Source organism: Polistes fuscatus, unplaced genomic scaffold (genome assembly GCF_010416935.1).
Source record: "Polistes fuscatus isolate 324 unplaced genomic scaffold, CU_Pfus_HIC Scaffold3, whole genome shotgun sequence".
Lineage (NCBI taxonomy): Eukaryota > Metazoa > Arthropoda > Insecta > Hymenoptera > Vespidae > Polistes > Polistes fuscatus.
Window position 1 is genome coordinate 12,648,005 of NW_025113107.1, and position 13,910 is coordinate 12,661,914.

Below are 13,910 nucleotides of genomic sequence, written 5' to 3' on the forward strand. Positions count from 1 at the left end.
AAAACTTTCCATCGCGATGAGAGACGTTTTCGATCGATTTCGATTCGACTATATAGACGAATAAAGAGATAAAGATAAAGAAAAAGAAAAAATCAAAGAGAGAGAGAGAGGGAAAATGAAAAATAAAATGAAAAAGAAAAAGAAAGCTTTATATAGAGTAGTACACTATCTATACACGCCCTTTTGCACACTTTTCTGTCCCAGGTAGTTTTAAGCCCTCTTCTCTCTTGTAAGCACCGCCCCCCCCCCTGCCCTCAACCCCCCTCCCCCCGTACCACTTCGATGCTTTTTACGAGAGAGCACGATTTTCTTTTATTTTGAAGCTCTCTTCTTCGTTGATGCTCCTACTCTGACCAAGAGTTTTCACTCGAACGTTACATAGAAGAAAACGTTGAAGTTGTTTCGCAGAATCCTTTTTCCGGGAAAAGAAAAGTATAATATAGGAGAAGATATGATAAGAAGAAATAAGTCGAATTTATTGGACTTTTGCCGAATATTTTTTCTCTTTTTCTTTTTTTTCAAGAAAGAAGAAAGGGAGATAAGATTCTTTCTTTTTTTTTGTATACATTTCGTGTTGTGTTAAATAATCTACGAATCGTTTTTATATATCATAAAAAGATTAATTTTACTATCGTATTTAATTAATATTACAAATGTTTAATATTTGAGATAATAAATGGTATTATTATTTACAGAGTATCCAAAAAAATAGGGGTTCGTTTTGTCGAGGAATATAAAACAAAAAGAAGAGAAAGATAAAGGAGCACCGGATATTATATATACATTAAAGTAGAATAATATTATTTAATTATTTATTTAAAAATATATGTGCCCATAATTATGAAAGTGGTATAAGCCATATATCTCTTGTTTCGAAATATTTAAAAACTTACATTTGAACACTAAATGAATTCTATATAATATTGAAATAACATACACATTCTTTCATTTTTGACAATATCGTGAAAATTATATTCAATATAATTTAGTTTAAAATAATGTAGTGTGAAATAACTAATAAACTGATTTTTTTTTTTAATTTTGACTTAGACCACTTTCATAATTATTTGCACCGTGCCATTCGCATAATAATTGTCAACAAGATAATATTCAATTATTCCAGTTAAATCTAATAAGTTATAAATAGTACAATTACCTTTTAGATATAAAACTATCAATTTTCTCTGCTTTATTGTTCTTTTTTTAATATACATATATAATTGTGCCCATAATTATGAAAGTGGTCTAAGTCATATATTTCTCGTTTCGAGATATTTAAAAAATTACATTTGAACACTAAATGAATTCTATATAATATTGAAATAACATACACATTCTTTCATTTTTGACAATATCGTGAAAATTATATTCAATATAATTTAGTTTAAAATAATGTAGTGTGAAATAACTAATAAACTGATTTTTTTTTTAATTTTGACTTAGACCACTTTCATAATTATTTGCACCGTGCCATTCGCATAATAATTTGTCAACAAGATAATATACAATTACCTTTTAGATATAAAACTATCAATTTTCTCTGCTTTATTGTTCTTTTTTTAATATATAATTGTGCCCATAATTATGAAAGTGGTCTAAGTCATATATTTCTCGTTTCGAGATATTTAAAGGATTACATTTGAACACTAAATGAATTCTACATAATATTGAAATAACAAACACTATCTAACCGTACATTTTTGACAATATCGTGAAAATTTCATTAAATATAATTCAGTTTAAAATAATGTAGTGTGAAATAACTAATAAACACATTTTTTTTTAATTTTTACTTAGACCAATTTCATAATTATGGGCACAATTAATGAAACATTGCGAACATTGGTAACAATCCCATTAAAATAATTTGTTAACTTATACCTTATTCGTTTTAGATGTAGAAATAATCGAAATATATTATCATAGTAGGATGGAAAAAGAGAGAAGATAGGTAGATAAGTAGGAGGAGGAGGAGGAGGAGGAGAAGGAGGGGGGTAGAAGAGGGGGAACGTAGGCAATACTTGATCCATAAGCTCGATCAAAATATCTCCGTCGAATACTTAATTACTTCGATATCTTGTAGATAGGTTCGTTCTAACGGTACTACGTAGTAGGTACATTATATACAAGGAAGACTTATGATGGGGTTCCAATTTGCCGCGGGGCGCCGTCAGGCTGCGTTTAACAACTTTTTAATGGAGGCCTGGCGACCATCGTCAGCTCGACCCACGACGAAGAAAACGACGACGAAGACGAGGACGAAGAAGACGACGACGACGACGTTGTGAACCTTAATTCTCTAACGGATGTCGTAGTAGAAAATAAATTACTCTTTATTACGAAACTTTTCGTAAGATTCGACTTAATTGTAAATCTTTACAATTGCTTTGCCTCACTACCACGTCCGTTTCTTTACTTTTTATACATTTTCCTTTTTTTTTTCTCCCCCCAAACGTTTACTTATTTTCTTCTTATTCTTCATATATATATATATATATTAGGATGGTCCTTATTTGCATCATTTAGGAATTGTGTTTTTTCCGCCCCCTAAATATCTTCTAAATATATAAGAAAAAATTCCTGTAAATTTTCGAGTCCTCTTAATTTTAATATTAACACGCTCCTCCCCATAGACGCTAAAGTTTTAAATGGAAAATACACGCAATGTTTTTTTCCATAATGCTTATCAAAATCATAAATCTGGTTAAAAATTGATTAATCTGTTTGAAATTTGATACAATTGTAGGTTATACTATTCGGAAAGAAGAAAAAAGAAATGAGAATATTTCATCATATTTATTGACTTAATATAACAAGGAATTAATGAACTTAAACATTTTTTATTTTGACATATATATATACATGTATATATGTATATATGTATATATCATTCGTATATAATTATTATCGCAAATAGAAATTCATTATTTTCGCTTTGCATTAATCTATACGATTTGCTGACAATTATAAAAGCACCTTCCAATTCCGGGCTAAATTTTAACGGCTAATTGTTTTGCGTTATTCGCGAAATCGTATCGCGATACGATTCATTATCATAACGATCACCACCACCTTCCCACCTCCTCTTCCCCCTCCTCCCCCCGCTATTCTCCTTCCCTTCCCCCGTACCCTATACTTCAGCCGCCCTGATCGTTTAAAATCCTACGCCATTTAATCGATTGTATGTAGTAGTATATTGGGAATACCAAAAACGATAACGAAACTCGATGGCGCGTGTTGCGAATATTTAAAAAAAATAAAAAAAATAAAAAAAAAATATAAAAAGAAAAAAGAAAAAAATTTTTTAAAAGAAAGAAACCTTCCCACCCCCTACCTTCCCCCAAAAAAAAATAATTCTAATTCTTGTCTTTATATTACCGACGATTACGTCGCATTGCGAGTAGATAACCGCAACAACAAAAATTATCTTTACATTTGTTTCAATTAATTAATTACATTTTAACGAGTTGATTTAAATTCGTATTATCGTATACACATAAGTACGACGATAAAAAAAAAAAAGAAAAAGAACACACAAAAATACTATTCACCTAATATTAGGGTAAACCAAAAGTTCACTGTGCGTTTATTGTGTTGTTTCAGATAGCGCAATTTTTTTCACTTCAATAAAATTACTTCTATATGCGAGAGTGAAATATTAATAATAAAAAACAGCACGAACTTTTGTTTCACTTTAATATATAAAGAGTATTTATATAAAAAACAACCAACAATAACGAGCTAAGAAACAAATTAACACTAGATTTACGGACTGAGCCAATTTGACTCATTACAAAAATTTTTTTACCGTATATATATAACTTAAATATTATTTTTTAAAAACATATGTGTTGGTTTTTAGTTACTTAATTAAATATACGTAAATATTAATTCCTCCCCTTTACTCAATCCTCCATTCAAACAATGTTTGTAAGTCATTAGAAAAATAATGAACAAAATATCCGTAAATCTAGTGTTGTCAAAAATAAGAGAAGAGTAACGAAAAAATAATATAACAATAACAACAATAATATTAATAATAATAATTAATAATAATAATAGAAAGAGTGAAAGACAATGGCCGATAGGTCAGAGTATTTTTCAAATGGACACACAGAGAGTATCATAGATAGCCGCGAGTTCGTTCGTCGAATCGGTACGATCGATTTTTCGTGCACGTACATCCGTGTCGACGTATGTACCTACGAGAGAAAGAAAGAGAGAGAGAGAGAGAGAAAGAAAGAGAGAAATAGCTCGCTTTCTCGTGCACGCACGCACATACGTAGGATACGTGAGCGCACATATACACGCGCATACACGTATAACGCACACACTCATTCATCTCCACACGTACAACGTTTCCTCTCTCTCTCTCTCTCTCCCTCTCTCTTCGTTTCTCTCGTTGGGAAGAGCTATCGCTCTGAGCCCTCGCAGAATCTCCTACGAGCCCGTAGTTTCCAACCCTCTCGACCAATCCCCCTTAACTATCTCTATCTATCTATCTTTCTCTCACTCGCTCACTCACTCACTCTCATTCACCCACTCACTCACTCAGCCCCCCACACCCACTCTTTGGATCTCCCTCCAAGCCCTGATAAGCGGCCGCGTTCCTCCCTTTCGTGCGACCGCCCTTCTGGCACGAATACCTCCGTCCCCCCTACTCCACCACCATCACCACCACCACCACCACCACCTCTTCCTCTCTTCTATCTTCTCCTCCTCTTCCTCCTCCTCCCACCTCGTCTCCGTTTCCTCCCTTTTCCTCTTCCACCTTTCCATCTCCACCTCTTTCTCTACTTCATCCCCTGTCTATCTCTCTCTCTCTCTCTCTCTCTCTCTTCTTCCGTTGGGTTCGTTCGTTCGTTGGTTCGTTCGTTGGTTCGTTCGTTCGTTCGTTGGTTCGTTCTCGTCCATCCAACCTAGCGCAGCATCCGCGTTCTGGAGCTGCTCTCGCAGCTCTCGTAATCGCATTTGACGTCGCTACGTTTTTGTTTCAGAGCAGTACGTGACGCTTCCGCCGGTGAGGGGCTCTTGGCAAAACACGCGAAAGAGAGAGAGAGAGAGAGAAAAAAGAAGATGAAGAAGATGAAGAAGAAGAAGAACAGAGAAAGATAGTGATAGAAACTATACGCATAGCATAGACGAGAAACTGATGGAGGAGGGAGGGGTTGTTCGAAATAAATGGAAGTGGAAGAGAGATGAGTATATACTGAACTAAGAGATAGAGTAACAAAGAGGGAGAGAGAGAGAGAGAGGAATAGGTGTATCTAAAATTCGAGAGAATGGAAAGCTTAAGGACCTAACCGGGGGTGCAAGCGATGATCAGTCGAGGATCGAAAGATCGACTAAGTTCGACAAATAGAAATAATTCTAACCACTCTCTCAAAATATATATATATATATATATAATATTATTAATATTAAGGTGTACTAATAAAAGAAAATGACTGCAATAGGAATCACAGTAATTGATAATTTGTATTAATTTTCTACATTAGGATTTTTAAACACCTTTTTGTCGATATTTATAAATGAAAATTAGTACTCAATATAAGTGCATTATAAACTGTAATGAAATAAAAATATATACATATATCTTTTTTTTATTAATATTAAGGTGTACTAATAAAATGACTGCAATAGGAATCACAGTAATTGATAATTTGTATTAATTTTTTACATTAGGATTTTTAAACACCTTTTTGTCGGTATTTATAAATGAAAATTAGTATGCAATATAAGTGCATTATAAACTGTAATGAAATGAAAAAATATATATATATCTTTTTTTTTATTAATATTAAGGTGTACTAATAAAATGACTGCAATAGGAATCACAGTAATTGATAATTTGTATTAATTTTGTACAATAGGATTTTCAAACACCTTTTTTTCGGTATTTGTAAATGAAAATTAGTACTCAATATAAGTGCATTATAAACTGTAATGAAATAAAAATATATACATATATCTTTTTTTTATTAATATTAAGGTGTACTAATAAAATGACTGCAATAGGAATCACAGTAATTGATAATTTGTAATAATTTTTTACATTAGGATTTTTAAACACCTTTTTGTCGGTATTTATAAATGAAAATTAGTATGCAATATAAGTGCATTATAAAACCATAATAAAAATAAAATTATTATATAAATATATGATCAATAATCATATAATAATAATAATGATACAATAACAGTAATGTAACTATGAGACAATTGTACCCTAATCGTATATATTAATTAATTATTATTAATACTTAACAAAATTATTGACATATACATATATATTGATAATTTATTTGATAAAGGAGAACAATCAAACATATCAAACATATAATGGAAATGTTTTTGTTAAATTTTGTATCGAAGAAAAAAAAATAAGAAAGAAAGAATAAAACGATTTATTTTGTTTTTAGGGTTATCCCAATGATTTTGGGCGAAAGTCAAGGAACGAAATATATATTCATCCAAGAACAGAGAAGCGACTTATTTCCGAGTTTCAGCGCGTAGAATAAACACGCTCGAGTAGCTACCACTGTAATCTTATAATCCCGTTCTCATTACCTTTCCGAGTAGAGCAATTCCCTCGTTCCCTATGTATATATATATATATATATATGTATATATATGTATATATATATATATGTATGCTAGATGAAATTCTTACGTTTTCGCCCATGGTTCTCGTCGTAACGACTCTACCTTCCACAAATGGGCGGGCTCGTAAAAGTTCGTCCAACCGGTAACACGATGAAAGCGACGAAAGTACTTTTTTTCTTTTCTCTTTTCTCTTTTTTTTTCTTTTTTTGTTTTTTTTTTACAACTCAACGTTATATAGTATTACATATCAAAGAAAAAAAAATAGACGAGTTTTGGAGTAAGAATTTCTATAGTAATTTTCATTATTATTATTATTATTATTATTATTATTATTAATATAATAAGTATAATTATAATAAGTATAATAAGTATATTAATAATAAGTATGACGTATGTGGATATTAAATAAAAACATTCAGCGTAAAATGATTATTTCAATTTCGAATTTGAAAAAATGATTCGTAAGAAATAGACGATCAATTATTCGATAACACACGTGGTAGTATATTAAAGAAAATAAAATCAAATAAAAAAAAAAGAAGAAAAACCCCTGGCAAGTTTTTTAGTACGCGTCTTTTATAAATATAATAAATATAATAAATTAATATAATAAATATAATATTTATATTGCATACTAATTTTCATTTAGAAATACCGACAAAAAGGTGTTTGAAAATCCTAATGTAAAAAAAATAGAATTTTTAATAATTAATTTAATTAATAAAATCAAACAAATGTGTTTGTTTTATTTGAAAATTATTCCCCGAATGTATATAACAACAAGTATATATTTTTCATACACAAATTGATTTTTTTGTTGTATTTCTTGTAATCGTCTAACGAAAATACGATTAATTAATACGATATGATAGAAATAATATAATATTATTCGTAATAGAGAAAAGAATCGGAAGAGATTTGTTAAGCAGAAGTATCAAAACTTTAGGTAGGTGAACCAGAGATAGAGTACGAGCCTGTTCTCTGGTTATATACTCTCCCTTGAGTACACCCTCTCTTGTATACTCCGAGGACTCGTTTCTCTTGTATATAATCTTACACTACTAGCTATGTGTTATACCACCGGTCTCTCTGTTTGCATCACAGTTATTATGTACTATACGAAAACGATATAGAGTGATCTTAATCGTGTAATACTTGGAAGCAAAAATGAAATAACGGATTAACAAGGATCCAATTAAAAATGATTAAAAAAAAAAAAATAAAAAGAAAAAGAACACACAACAATAATATGATGATGGTTATACTTTATTTTGTTATTTTTTTTTTTAAGTAAGCAAGATAATATCACGTAAAAATAAATTACCTATTCACTTACTCGTCTATAGTGGAAAAATATATTTTTCATAATTGTAAATAATTTTAAATCGGTCATCGAATTTCATAATCGTTAAGCACTTAACTTATCGTCTCTCTCTCTCTCTCTCTCTATCTCTCGTTAGTTAGTCGCGGCTCGTTTCAAAGAGAACATTAGATCCGACGTAGGGATCCTGCGTTAATTGCTCGTTCTAATTCAATTCCGTTGAGATTTATAAGGTAGTTTATCTTGTCAGTATTTAGAAATTGAAAATAAGATGTGAGATCTGGAGAACGTTAAACTATCTAAAGATAGGTATGTGTTTAATGATTTTTCGTCAAAATATAAAAACAAAAAAGTAATTTGAATTCGATAAGAAAAAAGAACAGAAAAGAAAATAAGATCTGGAGAACGTTAAACTATCCAAGGACTGGTATGTGTTTAATGATTTTTCGTAAGAAATATAAAAACAAAAAATTAATTTCAATTCGATATAAAAAAAGAACAGAAAAGAAGTATTTTGCAATATAAATAATCAGTATAATATATATAAATATTTTCTTACAGATACTAATAATAATTTATTTATATTTATAATAGGAACAAAATCTTTTTTCATTAATCAAGATTACGTATTTATATAAAGTATTGCAAAATATTAATCATTTATTTAAAATATCTATGATTACGTTAAGTAGTATCCACAAAAAAATATCGAATCAATTGTAATATTTGGTTAGAGTAATCATTTTTGTAGGAGCAGTTTAAAGTACGGCCCTTCTTCTTGGTACCTTTGGTTTGTTGCTTCAACACGCTCCACTACAAAAGTTCGATTGGCAAGCACGTGCTTGCCAATTTGTTCACCGCACGTGCCACCAATAAAACCACGTCAAAATATTGTACATAATTTGAATAGGCCAATTATTTGGCCTCGCATCGGGTAACGCCCATCTTTCGGGAAAGGACAAGTCGTCGTCTATCGAATCGGTCATCCCCTTAATTTATTGGTATTGTGTTTTACACCGAACCATTTGAACCATTTCGAAAGTTATTTCCGGTTGTAGGTTGGCAACCATCGCAATCGATTTCGACTCCATTTTTTTTTTCTTTACCAAACTTTAGGTCAAATTTGACAATCGCGAAGAAATTGTATCTCGTGTTTTTATTTTTTCTTTACCACCAATCCACCCCCAACCCCCCTCCCCCCATAAAATATATATATATGTTTTATTCTTCTTTTATTATCGTACAATTTTCAATAACGAATAACGCGAATCGTCGAGTTAACAGAGTGAAAAGTATCGGTGACTTTGATCGTTATCTCTTATTCTCGATCTCTTTGGTGATTCGCAAAGAAGTGGAGGAGGAGAGAAGGGAGGAAGAGGAAGTGGTTCCAGGCGCGCAGATCAAAGACAAAAATTGTCGATGTTCCAGGTCCAGGAGTTAGAAGGGATCTAAGTCCGATCACGAAGGGTCACCATATCGGTTGGGCGTGGTCGAAATCTGTCACACTTGCCGACAATAAAATCGTGTTCCTTCACGAATTTCAGATCCCCCTCTCTGAATGCTATACCTTTATGTAGAGAACTTTTCAGAGAATTTGTCAGATCTGCAATACGATCCACATTCTATTTTTATTTATCTCTCCATTATATAATATTCAATAATATTATTAACAATAATTAAAAATATAATATAACATCAGATATTATTAGGATATAATTTGTAATACGATCAATAGGCATATTATATACATATATATACTCATATGCACATCTGTAGGATGAAGAAATTAATGGGGCGGATTTCCCATCTGTATAGAATAAAATAAGAATACTAGGACAACTTGATCATTAAAAGATACTTCTATGATTGATACTTACGTGTTAAGAATCGATACAACAACAACAACAACAAGAATTATAATTAATTATACAATTTAAAACAATATACATCCAACATTTTTAACAGTAAACTAAATGTTATATTTGTTTGTTTTAAATAATACTATTAAAATAGAGATTATACACGACTCGTTGTTTTTGATTAAAAAAAAAACAAAAAGGGAGATCGACCGAAAGAAGATGATAACGATCAAGATCACTCATAGAAAATTCAACAACCTGCATATGGTCCATGTAGAGGATACTACTGTAGTATAAACTACCGTATAGTAGGTACCTATAGTTGGTGGATAAAATTTAATCTAATACTTAGGATCTACCCTTTATAAATTAGATCGATCTCGAGCGGCTAGCGAGTCGTGTACAAATAGCGGTTTGACGTTACATGGAAATCCACGTGGAATTCAAGAGCGGCGCCAACACGATGTTTGTACAATATGCACACTCGTACCAGCATGTACCTATACACACACACACATACACATATATATAGAGGATACATTGTGAAACGATATCGAGTTATCTAAGCATCGATCATTTTCTCCCCCTTTTCTATCCCCCCCTCCCTCTTCTCCCACGTTGGACAGAAGCAAATCTACATTACTTGTATCGAATGAAAAAGTAGTTCTGAATTTCTTCCCATTTTTACGATAGATACCTTCAAATTTATGATTATTATTATTATTATTATTATTATTATTAGGTCGCAGGATACTTCGACTAAAGCCGCGACGAACTTTCGTTCGAAAGTTTAGTCTCTCCGGGGTAAAACGAAGCGAATTTAAACCGTGGGTGTTCGCGCGCGCGCGCGCGCGTGCAAACGCACGACAGGAAATAAGAGAGAGAGAGAGAGAGAGATTTTTAGACAAATTTTTATTTAAGTAAATAACAACTCTTTTATGGTATGCATTCTCATAGCGAATGCAATAATACTCTGTATAATAAAAAAAAAAACAAGGAAAATGTAATTGTCGCGAAGAGAAGGGACGTATCAATTATACTTAGTTATTTATGAGTGGGGGCGGAAATCGTTTGAAATTGTTTACGCGCGCGCGTTAATGAGATAAAAATAATAACAAAAAAAAAAAAGATTCTATTATAATATTTAGGAATATTATTCTATTTTTTTTTTTTTTCTAAAAAAATAATAACTTTTATAGTATACACTGCCGTAACATTTATCTCATGGTAAATGGAAGAAAAATGTTTCCGTATAAAAAGTTAGAAAGTGTTTGAAGATAAAAGAAAGAAAAAAAGAAAGAGAAGAAAAAAAGAAGAGGTGGATCGAATCGATTATGGTTCACCATGGGAAACCGGTTCGAAATCGGGCGTGACCGAATGACGACAATAAACGAAATCTTAAATAAAAAAAAAATGAAAAAAAATAAAAGAAAGACTTATGGTCGTAGAAATTGGCCCGCTTTTAACACCGGTACGAATGGTGTACGAATAATGTGCTGTCTTTTTTTTTTGCGTTCACCACCGTCAAAATTATAGACTGGGTACTATGTATGGGGTGGTTGGTAAGGGATGACGCGTGCCAAGAAGGGGCGTGTTATATTTTCGCGAGATTGACAGAGCAGTCGAAATAAATTCGTTGAAAATCTCTTTTCGCGCGTTTTGTCCGATCAACAACGACAAAAGCCATACGATGATATAAAAAGATTTATCCAAGGACAACTCTCTCTCTCTCTTTCTTTCTCTATTCGAAACGTCATAATTTCATTTAACTAGAGATCGTTCTCTCTCGCAACGTATAGATGATATTTATTATTCAAGAGCTTATATTGAATTTTCTCTTTATATTATTATTCGGATATTAACGAATACCGATGGCGGATCCTTGATAAAACAAATAGAATAAAATTGAACATGAGATTAATCGAAGAAGAAACGAAACGTTTTCGATAAATGATCGAAGTATATACATATATACATATATACGTGTATATATATACATATGTATATATATATGTATGGTAATGGTTCAATCTAACGGACCCCATTACTTTGGTAGAAAAATAAATAAGCAAGGCCATTGGGTGTAGGTGGAAAATAGTGGTACACGGATTATCTTCCAGGCGCAGGTGGGTCAGAGACTTGGGGTGTACGTTACAATCAAATCCCGAAAAAGGGGAAAAGAATTAAAAAAGCTATCTGCAGCGCGGGATGATAAAAAAAAAAAAGAGAGAAAAAAAAAGAAGAAAAAAAATGGAAAAAAAAGAAGAAGATAGAAAAACGTAGTTCGGTAGAGTGACGAGAAGAATAAGGAGGGTAAGAGGAGGAATAGGGTGGAACAGGATGGATGGGTGGGTCGAAAGAGAAAGAAGGGAGTTTCAAGTGGGAAAGACAAGGAGGAGAAGAACGACAACGACGACAACGACGAGGACGAGGACGAGGACGAGGACGACGATGATGAAAGCGTGAACGAGGATGGGGATGACGGCAGTAGTGGTAGTAGAAGTTGTAGTAGTAGTAATAATAGTGGTAGTGGTGTTGATGGTAGGAGTAGTAGTATTAGTAATGGTCGGGACGATGGCGGTGGTGTTGGTAGAAAGGCACGAGCGTCCCTTTATTCTTTCCTCCGAGGCACGTCCCAGCACATCGTGTCCTCGGTGTTGGTGAGGACGGTGGTGCGCGTCGGCGCGAATGTGTGCGCCCTGTAAAGTGCGTTGGAAAATGCTCGTGTAGTAACGGCAGAGGTGGCTTGGTGTGTAGTAGGGTGGGAAGAAAATCGCTCGCAGGCTATTTTCCAGTGGAATTTTTATTGGTAGGTCCGCCATTTTGGGTAACAGAGTGGGGGTAAGGCGAGAAGGCAAAGAGGAATAGCGATTGGCCGTTGCCGGAGCAACGCATCCCCCTCGCGTCCAATCGTGCTCTGGAGAATCTCGTGGCTGGCAACTCGCGAACCGGGGGGAGGGGGTGGAAGAACCGGCCGGTGGAAGAGAGAGAGAGAGAGAGAGAGAGGGAGAGAGAGAGAGTGCTTCGTCGCTTCGTCGGAGTATAAGGGTGTTCGCGCGAGGGTGTTCTCTGTCGGTGCCACTATACTATTACTACTACTACTACTACAGTACATTTCTATCACTATCACGCGAGCATCCTGGTGCTAGGCTCTACACCGATACTACGCGCTCTCCTCCTCGTCTGTTCCTCTCCTCCTCGTTTTGCTCCCCGCGCGAACTCACCGGGATAACTGCATTTCGCGGACAGAATCCCACAAGAACTCACGGCGAGCGGTCGCCCCACTGCGCCTGTCACGGCCGACACTCTTCTTCTTCGTCGTCGTCGTCGTCGTCGTCGTTGTCGCCGTCGCCGTAGTATCGTATCCCATCGGTTTTCGACTTTTCCCTTTCCGCGTAAACGTTCCCGTCCGACGCACGGGACCTAACCCCCGATAGAAATAAGGAGTATAACGAAACCAAACGAAAACTAGGAAAGTCTCGCGTCCGTTACGCGCCCGTTACGCGTCCGTCCTCTCAACCTTTTACGTCCACTTTTTCAATCATTCGATCCTTATTCTCTAATCCAGTCGACGAGAGAGTTGTTCTTCTTCCTGGAGAATAAAAACTTCGATTAGATACTCGCCCCCCTTTCCTTCCCTCCCCCTTCTGATAAAAATTATCAAACGTTTCGGTCAAAGATTATTTCCATTTTCAAGGCCGCCAACCAACCAGCAGCAGCACCACCACGACGAATCCCTTCTCCTCCTCGACCTCCACCGCTCTTCTCTTCTCTTCTCTTCTCTTCTCTTCTCTTCTCTTCTCCTCCGTCGTCCCAATCTCTTCCGCTCGTTCGCTCCCTCCTAATTGGATCCAGGAGATAATAAGATTTGAATTTCGAATCGGGGTCATATCGCGATAAACCGACCGCGTTTCCCGTAGACGTTCGAGATCCTACATCCTCTCTTACACTCTTTTCATTTTTCTTCTTTTCTTCTTCTTCTTCTTTCTTCTTTCTTCTTTCTTCTTTCTTCTTTCTTTTCCTTCTCATCCTTTTTTGTAATATCAACTTGTAAAAACAAACAATAAATAAAAACAAAATTCGTCCAACGATAATTCATAAACTCGTCGGTACTCGCGTACACC

At 34.1% G+C, this 13,910-nt stretch overlaps 1 long non-coding RNA gene across 1 annotated transcript; it reads left to right on the forward strand.

Moving 5' to 3' along the window:
• Positions 1-4,865: 4,865 nt before the first annotated feature.
• Positions 4,866-5,065, forward strand: LOC122519512. Its single transcript, XR_006304306.1, has 2 exons — positions 4,866-4,898; positions 4,998-5,065. It is a non-coding gene; the product is annotated as an uncharacterized LOC122519512 (long non-coding RNA).
• Positions 5,066-13,910: the final 8,845 nt, after the last annotated feature.